At 41.2% G+C, this 20,782-nt stretch overlaps 1 protein-coding gene and 1 long non-coding RNA gene across 7 annotated transcripts in view; one reads left to right on the plus strand and one right to left on the minus strand.

Annotated features, from left to right (window-relative positions):
* Positions 1 to 20,782, plus strand: part of LOC100708976 (calcium-dependent secretion activator 1) — a 331,413-nt gene that overhangs the window by 70,625 nt on the left and 240,006 nt on the right. The gene's annotated exons all lie outside the window — the stretch shown is intronic.
* Positions 48 to 2,730, minus strand: LOC102078088 (uncharacterized). Of its 2 annotated transcripts, none has more exons than XR_001224535.3 (4): positions 2,562 to 2,730; positions 1,535 to 1,683; positions 620 to 781; positions 48 to 541 (listed from the first exon to the last, which is right to left on the minus strand). It is a non-coding gene; the product is annotated as an uncharacterized LOC102078088 (long non-coding RNA). The 2 variants fall into 2 exon arrangements; XR_002062102.2 differs by lacking the exon at positions 2,562 to 2,730 and adding an exon at positions 1,800 to 2,549.

A 20,782-nucleotide genomic window follows, 5' to 3' on the forward strand; every position in this document is an offset into this window, starting at 1 on the left:
CGTCTGACTCCGCGAACCCGTAATGTTTCCACACCACTGAAGTCATTTTACCTCTCTTTTCAACCAGCGGCATTCTTTCTTCAGCAGCCATTATCCTCTCCTCTCCAAATAACTTCTGCTTAGCTTCCCTCGGGTCCTCTTAATTGTTATGACGTGTGTTCGAATCGCAGAGAGGTGTGCTCGATTTGCCAAACGGAGCAGCGCGAGAGTAAAGCACGAGGGAGGTGCTAATAATCGGCTCAGTCATTTTTAATGATCGTTGAAAGCCCAGATCGTAATCTAGATTAAAATTCGACTAATTGAGCAGCCCTAATTGGACTCATGGTTCTTTGTTAGTCCAGTTTAGGACAATGTCACTGACATATATATCATATCAAATATATGTCATGTCAAAACAACCCCACACCTGCAGTTGTTTCAGTTTTTCACAGGTGTTTCCTGTCAGCTGGTCAACCTCACTCAGGTGGACATCCATATCAGCCAACCAAACGACAAGCTCCTCCCTTTGTGCTTCAAATCCCTCCCACTCTGAGACAAGGAGCTGAGAGAGAGAAAACAAGGGTCAATTATAAAGAAGAGAGAAAAGTGAAACCCTCCTCAGAAGGTCTGACTCGCATACCTGCAGTCGACCTGTGATGGACTCCAGTTTGGTGTTCACGTCATCCCAGTGTTGCCAGCAGCCGAGTCTGCAGGGTGCCCTGGAAAAGCCGAGTTAATGTAGACTCCTCCTGGTCAGGCTGTCCAGCTGGATGAGCCGAGGTCTCCCCTCTCGCCGCCGCCTCTGAACACACAAACACAAATTGCATCTGAAGCAGGAGGTGCAGATTATTTTGCTATTCTTTTCTAAATCCAGGTTTGATCACATGGAGGTATTTGGAAAACTTTTTTGGCCAGTGGACGACTGCTGTCTTGCAGAAAGTCAAATCAAATGTATGCGATACACAATTAATTCACGAGAACAAATTATAAAAAACAAGTCCAGTTCTTCCCTGATTTCAAGTGAATTCTGCATCAAAACAGGGAAAACAGAATTAAAACGAGTTTGCAGCAAATGTGAGCACAAAGCCTCACTTTGTACAAGCCTGCTATTAAAGTTCTCTATGCAGACGACTTTCCTGTTTTCAAGGCACAACTTGGATCTGCTGTACAAATCTTATGGATACATGCTAAATGAAACAGTAGTGTGCACGACTCCAGATTCTGATCCCTCGTCCTAATATGGTCCCAAAAGGCTCACAAAAAACATTGGAATAGCAATAAAGCAAATGTTGAGGCTTTTAAATACAAAGTCCATAAACCAATGGCTGACATGGGTTTTATCATAAGGGTGATAAATATACAACATATGTTCTTAAGACTAAAAGTATAATACAGATTTTAGTCTGAGAGATTTGATGTTCATTTACCTGCAGATGCACTATACGTGCCTGCTCTGTGGTTTTCCACGTTTTGCACATCACTATTTAACACAGGAACTAGGTGAACTAAAACAAGTCATCTTTCTTTGTGAGAGGACAATATTAATGAAACAAACCTCAATGAGATCATAGAGATCCCCAAAGATGCTCCTGCTGCTTTTCTTCCTCCTCATCCTAAGCTTCCTCCTCCTTGTCCTCGACATCCATCCAATTGTAATTCAATCTAATTGTTTTTCTCCCGCTCCTCTTCCTCATTTTGTTGGAGCTGTGAAAAGAATTAGTGTGAATTAATTTGTGCAAACAAGAAAAATCTACAGCTTTTCGGTCAGAGGTGGTCTTGTGATTTAAGCCAGGTAGAGTAGATTTATGTGTTGATGCTACCTGCTTCAGCTCTGCGACTGGCTGCTGAGTGATATTTACACCCTGGCTGGATTACAAACTTTAACCACGTCCTGAATTTCGGCCCAGCGTTGATACCTCTTGTTAGTATAAAGACCTCTTCTTGGCTTAATGTACGATGGTGGATAAATGAAACGTACAAAGAAAATTTAACTATATTACAAATGGACATCTATCTTGGTAACATCAGATGACCGGAGCATAACTTGCCAACTAGTCCGAAAATTAGTTACACAGGAACAGTCACAGACACACCTTCTCATGTGTCACATTTCTATTCATTCAAAACACTTATGCATAGCTGTGTTTTATACAGCTCTTACAGAATTCAAAGTACAGGCTGATGTGAGTATTTAATGTACGGCTCAGATCTACTGAATTTCAGAGTTTCTAGAGCAGACACAGAGCTCACGTCACAACAGGCTTCAGGTGCCATTTTAGTGACATTAACAATATTATAAATTTTAATCAGTCTAGCTGACATTACGTTATGTACGCCGCACGCAATAGGACCACATATGTTAGAAGCCAAAGGTTCAAATTAGTTGGGAGCACCTTCACTTACTTATAACAGTGGTTTTGTTAGGAAAACAGTTCTGTATACCGGATACTAAATTGCGTTAACATCAACGGCTAACGTAGCTAACATAGCTAACTGTTATTGTTAGTACAGCATTAACAGCAAGCTACAATGAGGAGTAACAAAAACAAAACAGTAAAAAAGTTTTAATGAAAATGTTTTACCTTTTCCAACAGTCCCACAATCCAGAGCTTCAAAGACCAGCAGGTACTGAAGACTGTTATTAGTTTCGCTGTCACCGGCCGTGAGAAAGTGTTTTTCCCTTAAAAAGTTCAAGGCCCGCCGGTCGCGCAATCTGTCTGCGCATGCGCAACCCAACGATTGACTCTCTCTCTCTCTCTCTCTCTCTCTGTCATTTATTTGGCTCGAAACACATAAATTGCTCAGTGATAAACAAGTACTGAGATCATTTACCTAAGCAGTGTGCTTTGTCAAAACTAAGTGTGTCGGTAATGAACACATAAGTATGTTCATTACATTGACATTCTGTTGTGCAATTGTTATTTATTAGTATTTTAGAATTTGACTTTACATACTGCTGGGTGGTTTGTAAAGTTTACAATAACTAGTATTATCATTATGCTATATTTTCTAATATATATAATAATCTCAAAAGTAATGCCTTGAAGCAGAAAATAGTAATACTTGATTAAAATTTAAAACTAAAGTACAGTATTTGAATGTGTGTATTGTGTCTACTGTTTGTTAACTCACCATAATCATAAACGTCTTAATAATAAATTCCTTATTCTATTACCACATTATTTGTGATCAGTGGGTTTGCAGGGTTGTGGGTGTGGGGGGGTAGGGTCTTTAGGCTTTGGCCCCCACCCCTGCCACCAGTATATTTTTAAGCAAGTATTTCTAACTTTTATTTGAATATTCAGTTTCCTACCATCTGCTCTTAAAGGGTAATTGCCAGGTAACCCGCCCTCCCCCTTCGCACACACATGCACACAAACAAAACACACAATATAATTCACACCCTCATTATAGTGAATAAATATTTATGCCATTTTACACCATCAAATTCAGATAGCTAAGGATGAAGAACCTTTTGTTCTTTAAAGAACCATTTGTAATAGCTGAAGAACCACCTACAAAATAAAAAGGTTCTTTGACGTATGATGGTTCTTTAAAGAACCATGAAGACATCTGAAGAACCATTTAAGAACCATAATTTTTCTGAGTGTAGTTAGAGCTGATGATGCTGAGATTCATTCACTAAGTTCCACATTCATACAAACTTTATACCTTCTAGAAAAAAGACAGCATAAACAATGTATTGTCTTTGTAGAGGATGGAAATCAGTCAGGACAACTGATGAAAGATCTGAATTCAGTTCTGTACATCCACAAAGAGCAGCGGGTCAGCTGATCACAGCCTGTACATTAAGAAAATCTTCTGGAACTCTCAACAGAAATTATTGCATCATTTTTCCCCATGCTGAGCTATTACAACTGATTTTAGTGTTCACCAAAATTGAATCAAATTGAATCGGGACCTTGTGAATCGGAATCGAATGGATTATAGAAATCAGTGATAATACCCAGCCCTAGTGAGCAGCCTAGGCCTGACAGAAGTGAATGTAGCTGTGGACGATAAGAAAAGATGAAAAGAACTATTGATAATTTTTTTGTTAAATTAAGGCCTGATCCCTCTGAAATTCATAGCCAGTGTTCTGACATGGAGCCTCTGAATGCTGAAAAAGCACAGTGTATCCAGAAAACACATATGTTGTGATAAATGCACTGCACCACTGCCTTTCAGCGGCAGGCAGCAGCAAACAGGTCATCAGAGGAGGCCGATGTGATGATTAAGTTTAAAATTGTCTACAATATTACCAAAGAGTGCCAAAAGAACTTTAAGCACAAGCACTTTTTCAGTAATGTATCTTTCTTGTAGAACTGTGCTCCAAATAAAGAACTTGGTGTTGACAAGATTGTTAGTTAATCATTTACAAATCAATATTGTCTGTATGGACAGCAATTTTCCCCCCAAAAAAGTGCACGTTTTAAACTGTGGTGTTAAGCAATGCGGTTGAAAAATTTGGGTGCACCTAACTTTTGCGCTGATGCACCTGCAACCGTGGCAAAAAGTTAGTCTAGAGCCCTGTAACTAGCTATCCAGCATAAATACACTGATCAGTGTGCTGCTCTGACATTAGTGTTAGCTGGGATATTTGATGTACATTCAGTCCACATTAACAGTGTCTCCTCACTCAGTTTGGCCCACTGATGGCAGTAAAAGAGGACTGTAAGTTCATCTCTGAAGTAACAGTTCAGAGACTGTTCAGCATTATCAATCAGGGACATCATGTCCACATGTCCACATTTTTTAATCTTTTTTTCCACAGTGTGTTTAAAAAAATTTTCAAGTGAAAATTTCAAAATACAAGTACATTTTTTTCTACACATTCTTACTTTTTATTCTAAGTCAGTACGTAAGGTTTCAGTGGTCCTTCTTTACTGCACAGGGAGGAAACTGAGTGAGAAAGTACTACTCCCATGTAGATTGAATGCCTGTCAAATATCCAAGCTAAAACTACGATCACAGCAACATGTGGGATGCTGGATATCTAGTTAGCCAACATATGTATAGTTGGCCAAAATGCGGATTCAGTCCCATTTATTCTCATCTAATGGGCCAAAATAAAGCTTTGACGCATACACATTGTGGTTTAACTCTTAAGTATATTTTTTGTAGAATATACTAAACATGAATTTTTTTATGTAACTGTAAGATAAGATAAGATAACCTTTTACTTTTCCCACACGTGGGAAATTTTTTTTTTGTTACAGCAGAAAGTGGACAGTGCAAAGTTAGAAAAATTAGAAAAACACTGGAATGAGATAAGAATAAGATACTGTACACGACTGCACACAATAGAATAGAATAAAATAGAATACAAATGCTATATACAATTGAGTATAATACAACAATGCCAGAAAACAGTATTGCACTTAGTTTTATTGTTATTGCACATGTGTGGATGTGTGTGTTTGGTCAGTTGAAGTCTTTGTTGTGGAGTCTGACAGCAGTATGAAGGAAAGACCTGCAGAGACTCTCCGTCCCACACCGTGGGTGCTGCAGCCACTGAAGGAGCTGCTCAGTGCTGTCAGAGTCTCCTGCATGGGGTGGGAGATGTTGTCCAACAGGGATGACAGCTTAGCCACCATTCTCCTGTCACTCACCACCTCCACTGGGTCCAGAGGGCATCCTAGAACAGAGCTGGCCCTCCGGATCAGCCTGTTCAGTCTCTTCCTGTCCCCAGCAGAGATGCTGCTGCCCCAGCAGACCACACCATAAAAGATGGCTGAGGCCACCACAGAGTCATAGAAGGTCTTCAGGAGTGGGCCCTCCACTCCAAACGACCTGAGTCTCCGAAGCAGGTACAGCCTGCTCTGCCCTTTCCTGTAGAGGGCGTCTGAGTTATGAGTCCAGTCCAGTTTGTTGTTCAGATAAACATCAAAGTACCTGTAGCTGTCCACAGCCTCAATGTCCATACCTTGGATATTCAGTGGTTGCAGTGGAGGATGTTTGTGCCTGCGGAAGTCTACCACCAGCTCCTTGGTTTTTCTAGTGTTGATCTGGAGGTAGTTCTGCTGGCACCAGTCCACAAAACCATGGGTCAGTTTGTGGTCGCAAATTTTGAAGCCATTCTGATAACCTTCTCCCACCAACGATGTGGAGATCCAAATCCAATTAAAACCAAGACACTCAAAAAGATGCTCTGTAAGAGAGTAGAATTCTTGGAACAGAGTTTAATACACTGAATCATATGAACAGCAGGAAAAATACATACAGACATTTAGCAAGAAAATTACAAAGCAGAAAGCTAGCAAAGCAAAACCCCGGGGTGTACAGCCTTAAGCACAGACAGCAGAGCAACACGGAGACGGACAGGTAGCAGCAGCAGGAGGAAAAGAGCCCTGGGGGCGTCCTCTGGTCCCCTAATATAGGGACCAGTGTCGCCGCCCCCTGCTGCTGGGTAACTTTCCCACACGCCCCGCACAGCTGCTGGGGTCAGATACCGGCCAGAGTTCACACCTGGCGCTGGCTGAGGGCCCGGTCCAAAGTGACACCAATAGGTTAACCCTTTGCTTTACCCTCTGACAATAGGTCACAACATGGTCAAAGGTCACACATTAGTACAGCAAATAGCATAGTTTTTATGATAATCTTATGATATTAATGTGAATAATACTTGGCCTAACTACATCAAATATATGAGTTAAATGCATTACATAAAAATAAACACTCCAGTGTAGGTTTATAGTGTGTGTGTGTACAGGACAGTGATCTCATTATGTTGTTTTCAGTATCTCTACTACCATGTAACATTTATTGTGTGCGTGTGTGTGTGTTCATATCGTATGATATTTTATTGTGATGTGTTCAGGATCTCTGTTACAATGTTACTGTTTTGGTTGTGCTGCATGAAAGACGTTGAGTGTGTATTGGAAGAGGTTAGTTACCGGAGAGTAAATTATTCAGGAGAACTCTCCCCTTACATTAACTGCCCTGTTCTTGTACCACCTTAATAAACCTCGGTGAAGCAAAAATGTCTTGTGCTCAAGACTCTACATGAAAGTTAAAAAATATATATGTTCAGTGCACATAGATATATAGAGTATATAGTTACATAGTTATACATATCACACAAAAATCCACCACATTCCCCCCTGTGGTACCTAGAGGTACCACCTAAAAAGACCCCATAACTAAAGAAGAACAAAAATTGTGAAAACTAATGCGTGCGCTGTTTTTTTGCTAACATATTTTAAAGCAAGCTCTAAATAGAACATAAGAATTTGTATAAAGATCCCACACAGTTATTGCTCAAATGAATAAGCCCTTCCTTCCACCAAAAACCCTCATAGTCATCAACATAACATTCTCCCAACATTCCATTTCTCTTAGTCAATTAATTTAAGATAAGATAAGATGGCCTTTATTAGTCCCACAGGTGGGAAATTTGTTTTGTTACAGCAAAAGTGCAAAGACAAATTGATTCATCTTCATTTGCAAATCATGCTACACAGTATCCTAAACAGAATACTCAAGAAACTTAAAAATCAGCCTAATTACAGGAAAATGAAAGTAAGGCATAAAACACATCAGTAGAGACACATAATACATACATGGCTTACACAACACCATAAATGGCATTAAAAATAATACAATTAAACAATTAATTCTAAGTTTTGGGTTTCATCTTGGTCAGGTGCAGCTTCTTTTTCTGAACAGACTTCTCAGTGTGGGCTTTGAAATGTCCTTTGGTAGCTTCAAGGTTGACATTTCTCTGCAGCAGCTTCAACCTTTACTCAACTTGTGTCCCTTTTTCAGTCCCATATTTCAACCAATTTATGAGTCCGAGAAAAGTCTCTCTTGGTACTTCTTGACTGCTGGATCTCGCATAGCTTCTAAGAATACTTGAGACGACTTGGTCCTACTCTTGATTAAAGTCAGGGTTGGCGCTGGGTAGTAGTTGATCTTGCACATCCATCATTCGGAAGCTGGTTTGGGCACTGTACGGCTCCACTTGGGCTGTAGGCTCTGCAGCAGATTCAACGGCTGCTGGATGGGTCATGGTTCAGCTGTCTGGAGCAGCCTGTTTCACTCCGTTGTCCCCTCACACTCGTATCGCCAGCACCTGCTCCAGGACCTCTGCATCTCCGTCTGTTATCCAGATGCCATCTCCACCTGCAGAAAGATAACTTTGCAGACTGCATTAGTTGTGTTCACAGTTACCTCTACAGGCCCTTTATGAGGACTTATCTATGGACATTTGTGAGTATGCCATGCAATGTTAGTTGTTTTAGTCTTGTTAATTCCAACTACATGCACCTTAGTACTAAAGTTAATATTTGTACCTAGTTGACCTCTTCCTTAACAAATTCCAATTCATTGCTTTATTTTGTGAAGCACTTTGAAATGTTTGTCCCAAATGCTGTTATAAAGAGAAAGCTTTACTTATCTTTACCTAGCTATCAATTTAGGAAGTGCATAGTAAAGCTCTAACATGTTGTTTCATTTAGGTATTAATGTGTCTGTTTTCTGGTGATCAAGACATCTAATCACAGCCAAAGCACCAGGGAGCTTTAGGGCGACTAGGAGCTGAGTTATTGCCTCTTCATATTTATAAGCTGAATTTGGATAAACATTAACTCTGTTACCGGCTGCCAATTCACAATTCATCATTAGCACTGTTAGCCCAAAACTTAGCGTTGCTGGCTATATGGCTGATCAAACTTCCCACACCTCTATAGCCGCCGAATTGGAATTTTCAAAGCTAAGTTAGACAATGCAATATTAACCACACAGTTCTTCATATTGGCAGTAGTTAAACCATCACTCAAAAACCATCACTTGACCTAACTGTCCTAGCCAATTATAGGCCTCCAACTTTCCTTTATGTCAAAAATCCCCACAAGAGATGCTGTAAAATAGCCACAGAGGAATGCCTTATTTAAAGAGTTTCAGTCAGGTTTCAGAGCACATCACAGTATAGAAACAGCTTTGATGAAAGTTAAAAATGATCTTCTTAAGGCCTCTGACAGTGGATTGATCTCTATGTCCGACACTTGTGACCATAACATGTTATTCTAAGAATCCTCCCACATACACAAGACTAACCATTGAGCTTCACAAGGTTTCACACCAGGATCTATTTCTATTTACATAACACATGCCTCCTTCAGGTAACACCACAAAAGACACAACATACCTCTGCCGTGCTGATTACACCCTCTCTCTCATCCATCCATGAAGCTAAACAACACACACCTGTCAGTCAACCTAAAGGAATGCTCTGAATGGCATTACCTTGGTCTCCATTAACACTGTGAGGTTTCTTGGAGTCATTTTTTAAATCCCAATATGCACTAATATGCGCTTTTTCAGGACTGCTTTCTTCAATTTCTGAAATATCTCTAAAGTCCTGTCCCAGAGTGATGCTGGAAGACAAATTCATGCATTTATTACTTCTAGGCTGTCCCACTGTAATTTGTTTTTATCAGGATGTTGTAGACATTGTAACTCCTTAAAAAGCATCCATCTACATCAAAATGTTGCAACATGAATGCTGAAAGGGACTAGAATGACAGAGTACATTTCTCCTATTGATTTCTCTTCATAGGCTCCTTGTTAAATCTGTTTTGTTTGTTTTTTTTAAATTACCATCCTGCTCCTATAGTACTGTATCTCCCCACTTGACTCTCAAACTTTAAGCTTACTAGAATATTTAAAAGTAGAATGGGAAGCCAGGCCACCAGTTTTTAGGTCTCTCTTTTGAGTTATTATTAGTTATTAGTTATTATCAATCTCTGGCTCTCCTACACAGCATGTTTTTAGTCCTGTCTCCTCCTCCTTACTCAGCTGGTCACAGCTGATGACCACTCCCCCCTGTGCCCAGTTCTACTGGGCATTTAGTCCTGTTAAAAAGGGAGTTCCTCCTCTCCAAATTTCTTGCTAAAAGGGGGTCAGATAAATAATCGTTTTGTAATGTTTTAATTTTGCAGTTTATCCTTAGATAATAATGTGCCTTTAGATGACTGGCATCGCAATTTCATACCTGTTCAACCTTGAGTTGAATAATATACAGCATGACAGCCTTTGTTCTTATAGAAAAGTCGCCATTGAAAAGCTAAAACAGCTGTATTAGACTAATAAAAAACTTTTCTCAGCCATGCATGGGTTGTTTATAGACAGTAATCATAAGAAATTCCCTAACTGTAATCTTGTTACACATTTTGGTGGTGGACTCTGAGGCAGACAATTACTTCACACCCCATTTTCCTTAACTTGAGTGATAGTAAATTATGAACCGTAAATAATACATGTAACTGGTGTTATGTTTACAATACACCTGGATGGCCATGAGGAACATTGAGACCTCCTGAAAAACAAACAGTTCTAGTTGCAGGGTAAAAGGTCTACTTCAACAGTTTGTAAATTTGGATTTTACTAGGTCAGTAGTTGCTCACCTATGAAGGTTTAATCATGCTGACTCAACTCTGCCTTACCTTAATCTTCCCAGTTTGCCCCATACCAATGAAATGTTCTTCTCTTTCCTTTTGGTTGCCAAGTGCCCGGTCAGACTGCATGTCCCTCCTCAGTGCTTCAAACTCTACCTCTGCACACTGTAACTAGAATAGAACTAGAATAGAGTCATTTAGTTCTGCAGTTTTTGCTAGAGTAAGCATTTGAGTAATTTAAATATGTCAATCCATAGACAACTGGACCCTGCCACACACAGGAAAGATAATTTAGGCCCCATTTTTCTAAATTGAGGTTTGATCATTTTATAGGAGATCAGGCTTTAGCCTCTTTCCCTCCAAAATATCTGATAATTTAGATTTTCTCTTTTTGGGGGGGGTTCATTCTTTGGGAGAGTTAACAATTTAGCTCTGCTAAGCTATATGTTCCCCCCTTTTCCCAATGCAGTTAAGATTATGACAGAATCCTTCGCTGCTTTCTCCTCCACACTGCATTCATTTTTATCTTTCTTCCGTTTGAAAGTAACTACAAATTGCACACACACTGAATTATCGCACTATGGATGGTTTAGTGCTGCACGCTTAGAGCTAGCATCTTACTATTAGCTTCAACACATGAACAGAAGTAGCTGCCACTGGTCTATATGTAGCCGCACTGAAAAAGATAAAAGACAGATTATTTGTCATATCTGCATACAGATTCACACATATTTGCACCCACACAGTTACATACATGTCAGGAGGATACCCAAGAGCAGTGTACCAGGGTCAGAAACAGCAGATGTTTAAATTTCTCATTTCATGTTACCAGGGATCCTGAGTTTCATCAGTACCCCAACTTTTAGTAAATCCCCATGTATAGGTCTCATCCCTTCAATAATGCAATGCTCATAAGGTGATTAATAACTTCTCTAAGTTTACTTATCTGTCCCCTGCCCTACTGAGGTTCTAATGCTCTGTATGTATCTGTTCTAGTGTCAGTGAGAGTCATGTCTGCACCCTTTATGTATTCAAATTTCCTAATCTTAAATAATATTCTAAGGTAAGAGTGTTAGTAATGAATATATTTCTAATAATCTCCTATCTAATGCTTTCATGTGGCCTAGTTCTTATTATTTGTATTCTTTTTCTACTGGGAGAGTAACACAAGGGGTGGAGCCCAGGGCTTTAAACTTATTAGTTTGCTGGGAGCATTCCTGATGCAGCTGCTTCATGTTGTTCACTGCAGATATCATGGATAGTTAGGTACTCTGGTATCAGTCACAGTCCATGTACTGAAGATTTCTCTTGGCAGTAAATTCCTTGTTGTTATGGTGCTGCCCACATTCCTCTCGGAGTTCTCCAGGAACATGCACACAGCGAACATCCCAGATGCAGACGATGTTGGCTCGTAGAGGCCACCGATTGTCAGTCCTCAGCAGATTGATGAGTATGTCAGCTGACTAAAAGTGTGTTTTAATACACTTTTCCAGCCCTCTGCAGATACAGTCTTTCATTGGACTCGAGGAGACTCGGTTTCATGAATTGTGGATCTTCACTTGGACACTCCTCTCTGGAGTTCCTGGGCTTTCACATGTGCCAGCCATTGGATGTCGTCATACAGCTGATTCCTCCTCTCCACCCTTGTACAGGCCTCATCAGTGACATAGGCCTTCGCAGTGCCAGTGTTGCTCTTCTCCACAGACTCATGGCCTGCTGTCTTTCACTGGTGCTCTGTGTTTCTCCCCTTCAGTTGGTGAGCTCCTTCATCTGTAAGGAGTTATTTCCTTCTTTTTTTTTTTTCATAGCAGGAGAGTCATTGTTTCGAGTGTGTGCATACATCAGTTAGTTAGTAACTGTTTTCATTTGCTCCACCTTTTTTTTTCCCTTTTGCCTGTGAGCTCGACCTCATGTTACTCTCCATTATCTTACTCCTGGTCTTTGAATTCTCCTATTTAGCGTCCTTTCCTCTGACTCACAACTGTCTTTGTCCCACCTGTCCTACATCTCTGACTTTCTCGTGTTTACCTCTCCTCCTCTAAGCCATAATCACTTTTGTCGTGGTTTTTTTAATACAAAGGCTCAACTTTTGATTTCTCCTTATTGCATTTTAGGTCAATGTGTTTTCTTTCTAATCACCAGCTTTTGCTGGAACAAAGGCTCTGTCATCCCCTCCAAACCCTGCTCCTGTGTATGTCCACCTGCATGATGCACACTGCTTATTCAGGGAGCTTAGATTTAGCAGAGATTTATCTATATTTGCTTCTATTTTCCTTGTAAAACTAAAACAAGATCATAGGGGCTTTATTATCATATACAACAGTTTTATGTTTTTCTGCTCAACTTTCCTGTAAGTGACAAGATGCAGCTGTGGGATTAACCCTGTCACTATTCAAAACCCTGATTCCTGAAACAATTACCCCCAAATTTTGTCACAACACCTATTAAACTTGACAAATTAAAAACAATAGTAATTTTGCATATGTAAGAATTACCATATTGCATTTGCTAAAGACAGCATTTTGCAAGTTATTCCTTAAATGTATAAAGTGCAATTTATTTATTTATTTACTTTCTTGGATGGTAAAAATCACTCTGATGTTTTGGGACTCTTAAAACTTAAATATTTCCTGATTCAAGCCTGACACTCGAGGCCTTAAAGGGTTAAGGCCCTCTTATGTCACGCACCTCTGAAGCTCGTCTAAATGTTATTTCTCTCATAGCTATAGAAGAAGGATTACACACAGTCTGACCAGCATCAAGGCGAGTGTTTTAGATACCAAAGATCCCTTTAATAATCCCTTCCCCCATACAATATCTAATCATGCTTTTTATTTATTGATCAGCATTTCTAATGATCCACAGCTGCAGGTTAACCAGCCATGCATCCCACAAATTTATTTCTATTGTTTCTTTTCCCAGCCAAATATTCTTTTTCTTTAAATTTACACTTTTTTAATTTTTTTCTCTTCAGTGCTCGAGTGTAATCACTTTTCATTCATACCTACTCTTTCTCTTACTTTACTATTACACTTAATGGCATTATTTATTACATCTTTCTAATTACTGTCTTGTTATTGTTACCATTACACTCTAATCAGCTGTCATTGTATTTAGGCTTTTTGTTTACTCACTGAATTATATTATTCTCAATTCTTTCCACTGTTTCTCTACTGTTATGTCTTATGCCCCTCTGTCATTCAGTTCTGTCTGACTTCCCTGTTCCTGTTTTAATAGTTTGTTATATTTATTTTAATTTACCTGAGAACCAGTTTACTGGCCTTATCATTTTCCTCCCAGGTGTTTCTTCTAATATTTTATTCTCAAATTTAGAGCTTCTTTCTTCCTGTTCCTCACTCTAATGGGTGCTATTCTTTTTTACATTTTTGTTGTTTTTTGTTCATAGTACTCAGCATTTGATCACTTGTTTAAGCATCTTCACTGCTGTGGGCCTTAAACTTTACAAACAAGTTACATCTTTTTCTTTTTTTTTCTTTTTTAAGCAAACAATTTTGCTTCCTGTCTCGGGTGACTCCTCTGAGCTTCGCACAAGCTCACCATAACAATAACCTCTTTGAGACATGCAGATCAGTCTTTTACTCTTCTTCTCACACACTTGCATTTGGCTTAGATCACTTGAAAGCCTGTGCACTGGTCAAGGACACTCTTGGCAGGATTTTGGGGCCCACCCCACACACTCCACAGTCTGAGCAACTTGAGCCAGCTACACCCTGTGATGCTGTTTACGGGCCGCCTCCTGCAGCAGCGGCTCAGCTGATGTGAGCTCTCTCAGTACAACACTTTTCCTTTTCTCTGCTACTGTCTCCCTCTGCCACACTCAACAGGTGCTAAACTTTACTTGAAATTGTTAAGTCACAATCTCTGACTTATTAAACCACCATTTCCAACAAAACTCTTCTATTTCACTTCACTATTTTCCATCCAGTGATTTTAGCTCTTATGCTCTGGGTTTAATATATCAGTTAGTTGCATTTAAACCCTCTCTACCTTCTTTTCTCTTCCCAACTACTTATTTGTGATGGCAGCATTTTAAACAGATCTCTAGCAGGTGTCTCTTTTTGTTAATTTGTTCATTATTCGTCCTCATGACCACTTCACCCCACATGTCAGCCTGTTTATTCTGAACTCCTCTAAGCTTCACACAATTTATTTCCAACAATCATTCATTTCACATCATATTACTCAGGTGCCTCTTGCACTCTCTGTATGCTTTTGGGTGAGTTTATGACCCCTCGGCAGAACTTTCTACAACATTATTTACTATTTCTTTGGTGAGTGATAACAAACCCTCATATACATTTCACATGCAAACTCTGAGACATTATTAGATTCTTTTACAACTCCTGCATTTTACTGAGATCAATTTATGGAAGCTCTTTTGACTCTCTTATCTCCGTTGTAGCCCAAACATGTTCTTTTTATTTGGTCTCTATCTCTCATTCCTTACTAAGATGTTCAGCTGTTCTTAGATCATCACCACTACCGTCTATATTTCTCCACACACAGCACAAACCTCCCTATTTCATTTATTATTTGTTTGTGTGATTTATTTACTTTTCCTCTAATTATTTTAGGCCTGGGTTTTATCCCAGCTATGTTTTATTATTAGAATTAATTTATAGTTCTCATTCTTACTGTTATTAGTTTGGATATGTTATAATTTAGCTCTAGGTTAGGTTATCCTTCTTTTTACTTTAGTCAAGCAGCTCTATTTCCAATTTATTTAACTTTTGGTCATACTTTTATTAAGCTAATAATCCCCCCAAAAAATGCCTGCAATCCCTATTTACTCATTATCCCTATTTTGGTAATTAATATCTTCTTTTACTCAATTTTACCCACAAATTTTCCACCTTACTTCATATTGCTGCTTGACAAATATTATTTCTACAGATCTTTCTGTTTAAATTCCTTAAACAACAGCATTATTTTTCAGCAGCAGTGTCTATTTTCCTCTTTATATTCAACAACTCTTAATTTTTGCAGACTTATCTCTTTTAACTGCTCTGATGCTCCTCTCACTCCTCCACATACCTTAGGGATGATTCACAAACTGCCTGCAGACACAGCGCTCTGCAGCACAGAGAGCTCAGTTTTTTTTTTAAGTCTCTCAAATCAGTCCCTCTACAACTTTTTACTTATCTACCTACTAACTTCCCTTTTCCGTATTTATTTATCAAAACCCACCCCTTACGCGTATTCCTCTTATTTACAGCAAGAGTTATTTTAAGCAATATTTACAGCAATACATTGTTATACTCTAGACTACTACTTAGCAATATTTACAGCAGCGATTATACTTAAGGGTTAGTAACAGCTATTTACATATTTACACTTGGGCCGAAGGTGTCGCCTTTCATTCCGCGACGCGCGCATTTCATCTAGCCCGTCCAGACCGGTGGACTCGAAAGCCCTCAGATCCCTACTGTGAGCCCCAAGTCCCCGCGTTACTGGCTAGGAATTTATCCCCAAAAATCCCCCAAAGCCCGAGCAGTCCTGACTACCTAGCAATTCACTTGGGGTTAACCAGGTTAACCAATTAAATGGTTAACCTAGTTAGCCTGTGTCACCTTATCTACCTAAATGGATAACTAGGTTTCCAGCGGTAACCACCTTGGGGGTGCCGACATATATTTCACTTTTCATCACTTTTATCACTTTTCATCACTTTTCATCACTTCAACTTTTTACTTCTGCGCAACTTACGCCTATTCTTCAGATGCACTAAAGAATAGCGGAAAGATAAACCCAAACTCCCCCAACACAGCCCTGGAGTCATACTCCAGCACAGGGCAGAGCAGCCTTTCACACACACACCCCACATACGCACACACACATACAGCGCTCACTCACACTCCCCCCGCGGGTCACACAAGTTACAGGAATAACACACACACATATGATGCAGTATTAAACTCCACTCCTTCAGCATCCGCAACTAGCATTATTTTTACAGTGTAACACTTTATTACTTAGAATAACAGCGACCATTTGATTAAAGTCCTTTTCAAGGTTAGGTGAAATCTACTTGGAGCCAAGGTGGAACCCCCCTCTGCACTCAGACAACACCAACATTGAGCAGAAAAAAAACTCTGCTTACCTTATTGTAGCGGCCGCTTGGTGTTCTCTGATGTGCAAGGCTTTGGCATTCCCCAAGGCTCCCAGCAATCACCTTAATTCCTTGTCCCTTCGTGGTCGCCAATTGTGGTCGCAAATTTTGAAGCCATTCTGATAACCTTCTCCCACCAACGATGTGGAGATCCAAATCCAATTAAAACCAAGACACTCAAAAAGATGCTCTGTAAGAGACTAGAATTCTTGGAACAGAGTTTAATACACTGAATCATATGAACAGCAGGAAAAATACATACAGACATTTAGCAAGAAAATTACAAAGCAGAAAGCAAGCAAAGCAAAAACCCCGGGGTGCACAGCCTTAAGCACAGACAGCAGAGCAACACGGAGACGGACAGGTAGCAGCAGCAGGAGGAAAAGAGCCCTGGGGGCGTCCTCTGGTCCCCTAATATAGGGACCAGTGTCGCCGCCCCCTGCTGCTGGGTAACTTTCCCACACGCCCCGCACAGCTGCTGGGGTCAGATACCGGCCAGAGTTCACACCTGGCGCTGGCTGAGGGCCCGGTCCAAAGTGACACCAATAGGTTAACCCTTTGCTTTACCCTCTGACAATAGGTCACAACATGGTCAAAGGTCACACATTAGTACAGCAAATAGCATAGTTTTTATGATAATCTTATGATATTAATGTGAATAATACTTGGCCTAACTACATCAAATATATGAGTTAAATGCATTACATAAAAATAAACACTCCAGTGTAGGTTTATAGTGTGTGTGTGTACATGACAGTGATCTCATTATGTTGTTTTCAGTATCTCTACTACCATGTAACATTTATTGTGTGCGTGTGCGTGTGTGTGTGTGTGTGTGTGTTCATATCGTATGATATTTTATTGTGATGTGTTCAGGATCTCTGTTACAATGTTACTGTTTTGGTTGTGCTGCATGAAAGACGTTGAGTGTGTATTGGAAGAGGTTAGTTACCGGAGAGTAAATTATTCAGGAGAACTCTCCCCTTACATTAACTGCCCTGTTCTTGTACCACCTTAATAAACCTCGGTGAAGCAAAAATGTCTTGTGCTCAAGACTCTACATGAAAGTTAAAAAATATATATGTTCAGTGCACATAGATATATAGAGTATATAGTTACATAGTTATACATATCACACAAAAATCCACCACAAGTTCTCTGTACTCCCTGTCGTCCCCATCAGTGATGAGGCCGACTATTGCAGAGTCATCAGAGAACTTCTGCAGGAAGCACTGGGTGGAGTTGTGGGAGAAGTCTGCAGTGTAGATGGTGAAGAGGAACGGAGCCAGAACCGTTCCCTGTGGGGCCCCCGTACTGCAGATGACCCTGTTTGAAACACAGCCCTGAGCTCTCACATACTGTGGTCAGTCGGCGAGGTAGTCCAAAATCCATGTAGTGAGGTGATGGTCCACTCCTGAGTTCTCCAGCTTGTCCTTCAGGACTGTGGGCAGTATGGTGTTAAAGGCACTGGAGAAATCGAAGAACATGATTCTCACAGTGCTCCCAGCGGTCTCCAGGTAAGAGAGGGAATGATGTAGGAGGTGAATGACGGCATCATCCGCTCCAGTGCCAGGCTGGTAGGCAAACTGAAGTGGGTCCAGTGATGAGTTCAGCAGGTGCTGAAGCTGAACCAGGACCAGCTGCTCCAGGGTCTTCATCAGGTGGGATGTCAGAGCCACCGGCCTGTAGCTGTTGAGGTCCTTGGGGCATGAAGTCTTTGGCACTGGTATAACACAGGAGGTTTTCTAGAGCTGTGGGACTCTCCCCAGCCTCAGGCTCTGGTTGAAGATGCACTCCATCACCCCACACAGTTGGTCTGCGCAGGACCTGATGACCTTCGAGCTGATGCCATCTGGACCCGCTGCCTTCTTGGCTTTAATCCTCCTCAGTTCCCTCCTAACCTGGATGGTTGAGAGAGACAGGCTGGAGCCTTGTGTTGATTGTGTATTGGATGCTGTTGTTGGGGGTGGGGAGGGGTGAGCAGGGTGAATAGAGGAGGTGTGAAGTGTCTGAGGTGTCAGAGGTGGAACAGCAGCAGTGGGGGTGGGTGAGTCTGCAGCTGATGTTGGAGACTGCCTCATGGATGAATCAAATCTGTTAAAGAAATGATTCAGTTCATTTGCCCACCTCACATCCCTCCCAGGCAGAGCGTTCTGATGTTTGTGCCCCGAGATGGTTCTGAGGCCTCTCCAGACTTCTGGGTCTCCATCCTCTACCTGTAGCTGTCCTTCCCATTCCTTATCAGTCCCCTCAGCTCTCTCTGCACCCTTTTCAGCTCCTCCTTGTCTCTGAATTTGAAGGCTCTCCTCTTCTGCTTAATTTAATTTCTGGGGTAATCCAAGGTTTATTGTTAGAGAAACACCGCACAGTCCTGGTGGGTGAGGTGTTATCCACACAGAAGTTAATATAGTCCGTAATGCATGTCACAAGGCTGTAAATGTCCTCTCCGTGGTCGTCACAGATCACCTCCCACACAGTAGGCTCAAGACAATCCTTAGGAGCCTCTTCGCTCTCCTCCGACCATCTCTGGACTTTGCTGGTGGCTGGTGGCTCCCTGCACACTAAGGGCTCATACACAGGGACAAGGTGCACCAGGTTGTGATCAGATCTGCCCAGGGGAGGGAGAGGTGATGAACTGTATAGCTCTTCTGCATTGGCGTACAGTACTCTGTACACTCTGTACACACATGACTGTGTTAGTACCCACCCAGACAACACAGTCATCAAGTTTGCAGATGATACCACCGTGGTAGGGCTCATCTCAGGGGGAGATGAGACGGCGTACAGAGCTGAAGTTCAGAGGCTGTCAGATTGGTGTGTAGATAACAACCTGGACCTCAATACCAACAAGACAAAAGAACTGGTAGTTGACTTCAGAAGGAGGAAGTCTGAGCTGCAGCCTGTCAGCATCAACAGGGAGTGCGTGGAAAGGGTCTCCAGTTTCAAGTTTCTGGGTGTGCACATAGACACAGACCTCCAATGGAGCTCTAACACCTCTGCAGATTTAAAGAAGGCCCAACAGCGTCTCCACTTTCTGAGAATCCTCAGAAAAATGGACCTGAAGAAGGAGCTGCTGACCGTCTTCTACCGCTGCTCCATTGAAAGTGTGCTGACACATTGCATCAGTGTGTGGTTCTCCAGCTGCACCGCAGCACACAGAAAGGCACTCCAGAGGGTCATCAATATGGCCCAAAAAATCATTGGAGATCCTCTTCCCTCCCTGAAGGACCTGTACAGCACTCGCTGTCTCAAGAGGGCGTGCAGCATCCTACAGGACTGCACACACCCAGGACACCGGGTGTTTAAGCTGCTACCGTCTGGCAGGAGGTTCAGGCTGCTGAGCTCCCGGACAAACAGACTCAAGGACAGCTTTTACAACAGCCCTAATCAATGCAAATAGCTGACCTGACTGGCTACCTACCTGGACTTTTTTAGGGGGGAGGTAACAATGTTTAAAACAATAACAATAATAATATTTATATTCATAACAAGGTGCAATAATAATTAATGTGCAATAATAACAGTGTGCAATACACACACACTTATTCTATTTTTTATTTACTAAGTTAATATACTGTGTTGTGTTGTTTGTGTTGCGTTGTGATGTCATATCGTGTCGTGTTGTGTTATATGTAGTGCCGACGTAGGACAGTTTTCCAGTTTCATTGTACTACTGTACTATGTATGACTGTGCAATGACAATAAAGAGTTATCTTATCTTATCTTATCTTAGTAAGTTCAGTGTTTTATTGTCTCTGGTTGAGCATATCACATACTAGGTGAAGGTGGGCAGTGTGGAGTTCAGTGAGACATGATTAAAGTCCCATGATATTAGGAGAAGGGCTCTTGGAGATTGCGTTTGCAGTCTGCTGACCACAGTGTGGAGAGTATCACAGGCTGCATCCGCATTGGCCAAGTTGTTGTGATAACATGCGAGAATTCCCAGGGCAGGTAGTACGGATGCATGCTAACGGCTAACAGCTCTGTAGAAGTATTTACACGACACACAATATTGCCTAAAGTAGTCACTCACCCATCCAAATTATTGAATTCAGTCACCACCTAACCCTGGTGACAGTTGTATAAAATGTATGAGGGAGAGAGAAAGCAGAAATGTGAGCGTCTGTTTATGACCGTTTGTCATGAGACATAAAGACACTTGAAAATGCTGCCATGAGCCAGAGACAGACAGGGAAAGACCAAGGAGACCCCAGTCGTCCATAATCCTCCCAGGAGTGATGAAGACATGCGGTCACACAGTCCCATGACAACCGTG

The sequence above is a fragment of the Oreochromis niloticus genome, linkage group LG5 (assembly GCF_001858045.2).
Source record: "Oreochromis niloticus isolate F11D_XX linkage group LG5, O_niloticus_UMD_NMBU, whole genome shotgun sequence".
Taxonomy (NCBI): domain Eukaryota; kingdom Metazoa; phylum Chordata; class Actinopteri; order Cichliformes; family Cichlidae; genus Oreochromis; species Oreochromis niloticus.